Source organism: Haliotis cracherodii, unplaced genomic scaffold (genome assembly GCF_022045235.1).
Source record: "Haliotis cracherodii isolate W230 unplaced genomic scaffold, xgHalCrac1.p SCAF_10, whole genome shotgun sequence".
NCBI classification, from domain to species: domain Eukaryota; kingdom Metazoa; phylum Mollusca; class Gastropoda; order Lepetellida; family Haliotidae; genus Haliotis; species Haliotis cracherodii.
This window is the reverse complement of record NW_027266265.1, coordinates 33,574,583-33,586,123: the sequence shown is the minus strand read 5'-3', so window position 1 is coordinate 33,586,123 and position 11,541 is coordinate 33,574,583. Positions and strand designations below refer to the sequence as shown.

The 11,541-nt window shown below is 39.8% G+C and overlaps 1 pseudogene; it reads right to left on the bottom strand.

The window, feature by feature from the left end:
* Positions 1 to 11,295, bottom strand: LOC139453724 (uncharacterized; annotated as a pseudogene).
* Positions 11,296 to 11,541: the final 246 nt, after the last annotated feature.

The window sequence follows — 11,541 nt, the reverse complement described above, 5'->3', positions numbered from 1 at the left end:
TTAAGCTGAATAGTTATGAAGACCCCATTCTCGTTACATTTCATATGTAGCGGTTATGCGATCAGTTCTCATTATTTCAGTCTTGTACACATGATCCACACACAGACTGTTCATCAAAGTAATTTTCATATTTATGAATTCAATGTTTTTCAAAACCGTATACTCTTACGTAGCGACTGTTATTTACATACAACACACTGTCATCATCCAGACAGATACTATGGGGATAATGCATGCCATCCTTTTGTGTGAGGACATCTCTGACAAACTGCCCCGACTTTGTCAGTTGAATCACCCTGTTGGTATCTCTGTCCACAAGAAGGATGTCTCCTGTCCTGATTGTTGTGATACCTTGTGGGGATGTCAGAGCTCTGTCTCCTGTGGGAGTGTAGGTGAAAACTGTTTTGCCTTCACTGGTCACTGATACAATTGATTTTACTGTTGCTTCACTAACTACTAAGTTGTTTTCCCCAGAAACATGTATTTCATGTGGGTTCCTAATCACACCTGTCGAGATAGATTTAAGTATATTCCCTTTCATATCCAGCACGTCAACAGAGGCACGACCATCGTAACCACCTGCCAGGAGTTGTGAAGAGTTCAGGAAGGCTAAACCACCATACTTCCTCCTTGTTCTAACAGTTGACTGTAATGTAGGTTCAGGGTCAAAGTTGATGAAAGCTATTTGTTGTGTGTCTGACAGAGAAACAGCTGCCCGAGCTCCACCCACCTTAGCTATTCGCATTGGCTGAGAAGGAAGCTGGAGACATGTATTGAAGGATGTTTTGCTTGGAACGTAACATGTGCTGAGTCGGCAATGTAAATAATCTGTCACAGTAATTACTTTGATACCATGAACTGTCAATACAACAACATCACGCAAGTCATAAAACATGTCTCCAGATCTACAGTCAATTTCGTGCATGAGAACAGGAGAAGACGTCCGGTCATACAGACCTCCAACAACCTTGACCTCCCACAGCTGCACCTCATCCACAGATCTCCTCAGTTTATCTGTGTCATGTGTGAAGACGATAGTGGATGGTATTGGTCTCTTGTCCTCACTTGTGTCCTTGTCTCTGGATGCTACAGCCACAGTCCCATATATATCATACATGTCTGCTACACAGCTTGCCTTCACGGCTTTGTCTATGAACTCATGCCGCTGCTGATGCATCTGGAGGTCAATTTCCTGGGACTTTCTGTGGGCTTTCAATTCTTGTACACGTGTCTCAGTGAGTTTGTCGATACGATCAAGCAGTTTCTTTTCTTTTCTCAGGAGAACGTCTACAGCTACCATACGTTCTTTCTGAACTTGGTCTTTCATCACTTGTGCGTTTATCAATAGGTTTGTAATTTCCGAGTTTGTTGATGAAATGTTATCATTGTAAGTTTTAATCTTCTTCTCTTGGTTTCTAGTTTCATTGATCAATGTTTCTGTTACAAGAGGCGTCATGGCATCTATGGTTTCAACATCATCACACTTTCTGTGTTTGATACTGCAGCATACAGTACAAATTGCCATCCTGCAATCTTTACAAAACAGTTTTATCTTCTCATCCTTGTGAATTCTGCACATAAAGCGCTGTACCTTTGGTTTCCTGTTACTATGGATACGTAAGTCAATCACTTCATGGTCACGTAACCGCGGCATCTTCTTGTGTAACTTGAGACACCCATCACAGAAGACATCGTCACAAATGGTGCACCACACAGTCCCTGGAGTTGTCTCCCCATCTTCTTTGCACACGCTACAGGCATCTAAACATAAAGCACAGCGTGTTACAAAAAATACAATTTCTAGAAAACACACTCACATACTACAACTTTTAATAATACTGTATGTTTACGAGTCATAGTTGTTAGGTGTATAAATGTCAATACAAACCAGCTCACTTCGAACTCAATCCTTCTCACGTTAATAAACATAAAAACTGCATTTTCAATACCTTGGTGTGCAAGACATGAAAACGTTTCAAAATTCCCTACCTGACGATTCCCCCAAATCGTCCATCAGCCCCTGGATGACGTGGCTTGGTTTCAGCTGACTGACCCACTCCTCTACTGGACTGTCAGGGGTGGCCACCTTCGTCAGCTGTCTACAGGAGGGACATGGGATGGTCTTGTCTTGTATAGCTCTAGGCTGTGTTTTGGTGTATTTCAGCAGACACGACTTACAGAATGTGTGATTACACTGAAGTGTGGCAGGGTCTGTGAGCACCTCTGTACAGATGACACAGGTCAGATGGTTGTCCGTCAATTTCTTTGCGGTGGCCATTTCTGATGGTGAGAAATAGTCCGACTTAGCTATGTCTTCAGTACGAGTTTCTGAAAATATATTTCATGGTGCTAAGTATCTCCAATGATCTATTCTTGCAATGATCATAATAAAACACACACACACAAACACACACATACATGCATAATTACACACACACACGCGTACATACTCTCATACACACACACGTACATACATACATACATACATACATACATACATACATACATACATACATACATACATACATACATACATACATACATACATACATACACAAACAGATACACACACATACAATCTTATTCATATATATATATATATATACATACATACATACATACATACATACATACATACATACATACACACATATATAAACACACATACATACACTCACTCACACAGACACACACACACACTATTTTGATTCCATGTTCAGCTACGGGTCCCGTGCCCAGTGCAATAGTATACTGATAAAGGGACATAACTCTAATATTCATATACAAATTGGCGACGCTTGTATAAACACTACCACCACTGTATAACTCTGTCCACACTTGGATCCTAGATCTCACAAACACGTGCGACATATGGTAACGTCGTTTTGAAGAGACCAAACAGTACATTCATTATCTGTTAACATGTTACACATATTTCAACCTGCAAGTTATTGTGTTTTTAGATGCGTTTTATTAGTTCCGTTTTGATTAAGAATACGCCTAAGGCCTTGAAGTTTTCTAGTTTATTTTGTGGGTTTAGTATTGCTTCTAGAGTGAGGGCCTTGTTTAGATTGAGGGTGGTTTGTAATGCGGTTCGATGTGTTAGGTAGTGTGTGCAGTGGATGAGTGCGTGTTCTGGGGTTTCTGGTTGTTTGCAGTGTGGGCAGTTACCTGTAGTGTGTTTTTAAAAAAAATTTAGGTGGTTATTTAGGTTGGTGTGTCCTGTTTGGAGGTTAGTGATTACTCTGTCGATTTTTTTCTATGGATGGAGAATTTTTGGTTTGGTTAGTGGTTTGCTGAGCACTCTTTTGATTTGGCTATTTGAGTTTAGATATAGGTTATGCCATTTTTTGTGATTTTTTGTTTGTTTACACTTTTAATTTCTGATTTTGAGATGGGTAAGTTTAAGCTTATTTCTGGGATTTTGAGGGATAGTTTAGCTGCTTTATCGGCGTTTTCATTACCGTATATTCCTACGTGGGCGGGTATCCACAAGAAGGTTATTTGTTGGCCTGCCTTAGTTAGGTCGTTGGAGCTTTTAAGTATTTGATTTATTAATTTAGGTCGGTTTTTGGTATTTTTGTTTTGTAGGGCTTGTAGTCTACTTAGGGAGTCAGTAAGTATTAGGATTTTTTGGTGGTTTTTGGATTCTTGATTGTGGAGGGCTGAGGCCATGCCCATTAGTTCTGCCGTGAATATTGATTGGTTATTTGGGAGTCGGAAGGATTGTGTGGTTTTAGTTGGTTGTGTGGTATGGACTCCGAAACCCGTGTGTTTGGAGGTCGGATCTGAGGATCCGTCCGTGTAAATGTGACACCAATTGAAGATATTTGATTTTTTGCAGTTTTGTTTAAGATTTTTAATTTGGTGTTCATTTAGGTAGTTTGTTATTCTTTGGGATATTGGGGTAAGTAAGGGGTGTTTACGAGCTAGAGCTTGGTTTTTAGGGCTGATGTTTTGGTTTATTAAGTTTTGGATGAGAGGGTTTGATTGGGACGCGGCCCAGAAATTTAAGCTTAGCTGTTCCCTGCGTAGACTTAGTGGCATTTCTCCTGTTAAGGCCTGAAGTGAGGTGTAGGAGGTGCCATGTTGGGTGCGTGTAATGAGTTTGAGAGCCTGATATTGTATTGAGTCAAGTTTTTTAGATAGAGAGTTGTTTAGGGTGTTGTATATGGCGCAGCCGTAGTCTAGTTTTGATCTAATTAGGGATATGTAGAGAGAGAGGAGAGTATCTTTGGAGGCTCCCCAGTTAGAGCCAGTTAGGCATCTTAGGGTGTTTAGGTCTTTACTGCATTTAGTTGTTAGGTTTTGGATGTGAGCATCCCAGGTGAGATGTTCATCGAAAATAAGTCCTAAGAATTTGGTTTGTTTTTGAAATTTGATTGTTTGATTGTTTAGCTGGAGGATTGGGGAGGCGGGTTTCATGTTTTTATGTTTGAATACTATTCCTGTTGTTTTTTCTGAGTTAAGGGAGAGGACGATTTTCATTCGAAACGAAATAAATACTATATAAATTTACCCGTAGATACGGAAATTCCGTTTCCGGAACCGGATGGTCATTTTCATACACAAAACACTGAAATGCACTCAAAATTGTCTCACTTACCCGGACAATACACTTCCGCTGGTGGTAATCCTTTGATTCGTGAGAAGTCAATTAACCAAGTGACACTGAGTTACGTTTGAGACGAGCTTGTTTATAGTACATGTAATCCCATTCGATAAATATGGAATTGATTTTCATATTTCGTCCAATGACCACCACAAACGACGTCTTCCTGTTTGCAGTGGTAATTAGTAACCACACGGGAATTGATCAAGTGTTACATGAGTAAACTAAACACATGAAAAGGACAAATACGTGTATGTTGTTAATCAAATGCAGAAATATATCTTTCTGAGTCCACCTAAATAAACACAGGCGTCGCAATAAATTTATAAACTTATATCTCGCATATTTTAAATAACAAGGAAAGACAGGATTGAAAAGACTCATTAAACATATTAAAATACTTATAAATAGTTTGTTTATTTACAAGTAGTTCCATCATACTCATATGTCTCTAAATTGATTGATTAATTGTCATTAATACCGAAAGTTACAAATGCAAACAACAAAGTTCATGTATTCCAAGTCATGGCCATGTCATTCATGTAAATGTTGATAAATTTCTATTTGAACTATTAGCACTGGCATTAAAGTAAATTTCTAACAACTTATAGTGGGTGTGACACATGCAGAAGCCATCTTAACTGAGGAGCAATAGAAACCTAGTATATAATTCTACATGTTTTTTGGTGTTAGATATAATTTGATTTAAAACTTTTAAAATGAAATAAAAAATTGAAAAATGAAATCGCATAATACACAAGAGGTTATGAGTATCTCGGACATCTCTTCTTTGAAAAACAATAAATTTGTTTACAACATTTCAAACATGGTAGGGGCCATGTGGTTGCAAATTCATTTCTTGCGTCAGCCTTCACTGAATTTGTTTACACACATTTACCCAGACACAGATGACACACTTTTGCAGGAATGAGTGATGGTTAAATAGAAATGATCAAAATTAACAGTTCTTTACATTTTCACTTACAAAACAACCCCGATCGGTATACCTTCTTTTGTCCCTCTGATTATTATTCATCCCAGCTAAGCGTACACCAAAGTATACAGCGTTGACGCTTTTTACTCTCAAACAGATACACACACATACAATCTTATTCATATATATATATACATACATACATACATACATACATACATACATACATACATACATACATACATACATACATACATACATACATACATACATACATACATACATACATACATACATACATACATACATACAGACACACACACACACACATACATACATACATATACACACACACACATATATAAACACACATACATACACTCACTCACACAGACACACACACACACTATTTTGATTCCATGTTCAGCTACGGGTCCCGTGCCCAGTGCAATAGTATACTGATAAAGGGACATAACTCTAATATTCATATACAAATTGGCGACGCTTGTATAAACACTACCACCACTGTATAACTCTGTCCACACTTGGATCCTAGATCTCACAAACACGTGCGACATATGGTAACGTCGTTTTGAAGAGACCAAACAGTATATTCAACATCTGTTAACATGTTACACTTATTTCAGCCTGCAAGGCAGGACTCGAGGAATGTTCAAGCTACATTCGTCATTGAACTTCAATGTACCTTGATGTCGACTATATTTGAAATATATGGGTGGTTTTAACACGAGTCTGTGTGCAATGAATCCGAAGGCAACATATTCCAGTTACATTTGAACAAAGATCTAGTGTGTTACCTTCACAGATACCGCAACTTGGACGAGCACCCGGGGTAGACTGTTTTTCACTTCCTGGTTGTTGCCTCAGCTACACTGATGATCACGTGACATGTTTAAGCCATCGAGGAGAATGTATGTGAACAAGTGACACGCGATACTCGTACACTGTGACACAGTTTCTCAGATCTATTGTGAGCAGTCAGCAGATACATCATGTTGTGAGAGTTTATTGTGACGAAACATTTTTGGAATAACAAATACAATGCTCCCAATACAACGTCATATGTGAAGTACTGTGCGCCATGTTCAAATACTATATATAAAATACACAGTACACGGTACAGTAAATCATGAATCATTCAAATTATATTTGCAATGAATCATTTTATAAATATATTCGTTTTATGTTGAAATAAACAGAATAAACAAGCTGTTGTGTTGTTCTAAGCAGAGAGAATGTCAATTCTAACAACAAGAAAACTGTAGAAATTATACCTTCACATATTGCTCTAAGTCAGAAGACATTTGTCACTATGCTCATGGGATCACAAATACAAACAAGGTTTTCGCAATGATCTGGTATAATAGAGGTAAAAACTCCAACCTGCCACTCTGTCTGATCCCCTGTTTCAAGTGTATTAACCTGATTAGCAGCAAAGGTAAACTTAGTCTTGCTCGCAGATAGTGCACTTTCCTGTGTTCTCCTCTTTTCTGAGAGCTTCTTGTCCAAACATGGGGTCATGCGCTTTTCTGGTCTCTTTCTTCACAAAGTCCAGTAGACTGTCAAAATTCAGAACTGTCTCCCTCTCCCCCAAGGTCTGTATAGGACCCCTGAACTTCTGATATTGACTGGGAGGGTAGTTTTCCAACTATTCTGTTAATATTCTCAGAGAAGTACTCTAACTTAAGGCATTCTTTGTATAGCATTCCGACATTCACACAGGGAAAATGAGAAATCATCAAGTGCCAACTCACACTGAAACATATTTTTTCATAGTCACCTTTCGAATGCAAAATACTTCATTTATGATTGGCCAGTCACTGTGTTTCTTTTGGTCGTCATTTTATATATGAAGTGGTTCCCGGGTTCGATTCCCCACATTGGTACACTGTGTTTAGCCCAATTTCTGTTGTCCCCAGCCGTGACATTGCTGGAATATTGCTAAAAACGGCGTAAAACCACACTCACTCTTTGGTAACAGAGAAACATGAAATGGAAGGGAACAATGAACTTTTCTTGAAAACCACTTAACTCCCCATTATATACCGTTTTGTTAATTAAATCTGGCCAAGTATCGGCATTCAATATGTTGAATATCATTTAACAAACATGTCTTTCTAATTTAGATTACTATCACCCAGTGGGCGGGCAATTTTTGTGTTCTGTAACCATGCCAACGGTTTCTACCTAGTATTACGCCTTACCTTGACATGATGTAAACGGATGCCAATTACAAATGCATAACTGTTCAATATAATAAAGATGCATTGCTACACGAAATCAGTTTTATCGTGACCATGTGGAAATTGGCCATAGAGGTTATGACATTTTCTGTTACAATATGCAAACAAGTATTCAAGGTTAATACCCACATGATACCAAAAGAATCAAAGCCAATTATTTGTTTCCAGAATGACAAGGAACAAACAAATTCAGCGATCAAGGTAAACGTCCATTATACTCCTTCAGCACATAGTTTCTCCCCACACAACATACCTGTGTATGTATCTGACATGAATGAGGACGCTACACCTTAAGCAGCGACGTCTGGTGTCAGCTGTTATATATCAAAGTAGTGTGTAGAAATAGACATAGCGTTTAAGGTATCATTTGTAAACACTTCATTAACCCTTTGTATATAAAAGCGACAAAACCAATTCATACTCATAATGATCAGTCCACGGTTCAGAAACACTTTCGACCGCCTCCATGGTCTAGTGGTAGAGTGTCCGCCCGGAGAGAGGAAGGTTCGGGGTACGACCTCCGGATGTGTCATCCCAAAAGACGTCAAAAGATGGTACTGCTTGTTGCCCTGCCTGGCGCTCTGCATTGAGAGGCTACAATAAGGACTGGTTGGCTCGGATTCAGTATACTGTGTCTGAGTGGGGTATTCATGTGAACCTATAAACACGGCGTGAATTCAGACTAGTACAAGCACACAGAGAGAGTGAGAGAGAGGGAGAGAGAGAGAGTTGCATGCACGTCGCTATATAAGTGCAATAATCTTGAACTCGACGTTGAACCCCATTTCACCTGAGCGCAACTCATAAACACTTTCACACTGAATGACACCGACACCGACATATCAGCTGTTAATGCACGGACATTGAATTAATACTGACCAGACAAACACAGTGTCGTTATGGTTACATCATGAAAGTGTGTGCGTAAAATATGCTTAGGAAGAAGGAAGACAGCTTGGAATTATAGAACAAAGAAACTACCATGTTATATGGAATAATCAGTTTTAAACTCCATCATATTTTTCATGTCACCAACACATTTACAAGTTCTTCCATAGCTACGTCCCTTATACCGGCCACATCCCTAATCGCCCTGATTTCTTGTCTTGGTTTGTAAGCACGATATCTGTGCTCCATTCTCATTTCGTGCTTTCCTCACTGCGGCATGGTATCTCAGTGAGCTACCACTCTACATCGGCATAAGTCCGGACTAGTACAAGAAGACCCCCCCCACACACACACACACACATAATTTGCAATCAATTAGGTTTTATATACAGCGTATGTGTGGCTCAAAGCTAGCTTCTACACAACAGAGTAATGTCTATCTATTTCAGTCAATCCCATGCAAATGCGAATACTTTCCCTTGATGAAGGCCGGTAACGTAAAGCAAGCCATCATCATCCAGACAGATACCATGAGGACACTCAAGGCCATCATGTTGTGTGAGAACATCTCTGACAAACTGCCCCGACTCTGTCAGCTGAATCACCCTGTATCTGTCTACAAGCAGGATGTCGCCTGTGCTGGTTGTTGTGACACCCCGAGGATATACCAGAGCTTTGTCTCCTGTAGGGGTGTAGGTGAAAACAACTTCGCCATCACTGGTCACAGATACCAGGGATTTTACTGCCTCATCACTGACTATCAAGTTGTTATTTCTCGTGACATGAATATAGGATGGGTTCTTTATCACACCTGTGTTGATAGATTTCAGAACATTCCCTTTCATATCAAGCACGTCAACAGAGGCACGACTGTCAGTACCACCTGCTACCAGTTGTGAAGAGTTCAGACAGGCTAACCCATAATACTTCCTCTTTGTCTTCACAGTTGACAGTAAAGAAGGTTCAGGGTTAAAGCTGATGAAAGCTATTTGTTGTGTGTCTGGCAGAGTAACAGCTGCCTGAGCTCTGCCCACCTTAGCCAGTCGCCTTGGACGAGTAGGAAGCTGGAGACATTTCTGGATGAGTGTTGTGTTTGAAGTATAACATGCATTAAGTCTACTATTAAAAGTAGCTATCACAACAGTTACCTTGATACCATCAACAACTAATACTGAAACATCAAATAAACTACCGAGAAAGGTCAAGGTGTTTTCCTGTCTGCTCCAGTCTATTGTTTGCAGGAGAACAGGAGAAGACGTCCGGTCATACAGACCTCCAACAACCTTGACCTCCCCCAGCTGCACCTCATCCACAGATCTCCTAAGCTTATCTGTGTCATGTGTGAAGAAAATGGTGGATGGTATTGGTCTCTTGTCATCACTTGTGTCCTTATCTCTGGGTGCTACGGTCATAGTCTCATATATATCATACATGTCTGCTACACAGTGTGACGTCACGGCTTTGTCTATGAACTCATGCCGCTGCTGATGCATCTGGAGGTCAATCTCCTGGGACATTATGTAGCCTTTCAATTCTTCTACACGTGTCTCAGTGAGTTTGTCGATACGATCCAGCAGTTTCTTTTCTTTTCTCAGAAGAACATCTACAGCTGCCATGCGTACTTTCTGAACTTGGTCTTTCATCTCCTGTGCGTTCATCGATAGCTTTTCAATTTTCGAATTTGTTGAAGAAATATTATCAGTGTAAGTTTTAATTTTTTTCTCTTGGTTTCTAGTTTCATTTATCAGACTTTCTTTTACAAGAGGCATCATTGTATCTATGGTTTCAACATCATCACACTTCCTGTGTTTGATACTGCAGCATACAGTACAAATTGCCATCCTGCAATCTTTACAAAACAGTTTTATCTTCTCATCCTTGTGAATTCTGCACATAAAGCGATGTGCCTTTGGTTTCCTGTTACTATGGATACGTAAGTCAATCACTTCATGGTCACGTAACCGTGGCATCTTCTTGTGTAACTTGAGACACCCATCACAGAAGACATCGTCACAAATGGTGCACCACACAGTGCCTGGAGTTGTCTCCCCATCTTCTTTGCACACGCAACAGGTATCTAAACATAAAGCACAGCCTGTCACAAATAATGCCATTTCTAGAAAACACAACCACATACTACAACTTTGAATACAAATTTTGTTTGCACACGCGCCATAGTTGCCAGATGTTTAAATGTCAATATAAACCAGCTCACTTCGAACTCAATCCTTCTCACTTTAATAAATATAAAAACTGCATTTCCAATACCTTGGTGTGCAAGACATGAAAACGTTTCAAAATTCCCTACCTGACAATTCCCCAAAGTCGTCCAACAGCCCCTGTATCACATGACTTGGTTTCAGCTGACTGACCCACTCCACTAGTGGACTGCCAGGGTTAGACACCTTCGTCAGCTGTCTACAGGATGGACATGGGATGGACTTGTCTTGTATTGCTCCAGGCTGAGTTTTAGTGTATTTCAGAAGACAGGACTTACAGAAAGTGTGATTACACTGAAGTGTGGCAGGGTCTGTGAACACCCCTGTACAGATGACACAGCTCAGATGGTTGTCTGTCAGCTTCTTAGCGGTGGCCATTTCTGATGGAAAGAAACCGTCAGACTTAGCTATGTCTTCAGTACGAGTTTATTTCCCATGCATTTGATGACTGTGACATTGATACTCATGACACTCCATGGCTTAAGTTTTATTGCTTCCAGTGATCATAATAAAACACACACACACATGCATGCATACTTACACATACACACACAAACACGTACATACACACATACGTACATACTCTCTCACACACACACGTACACACATACATACATACATACA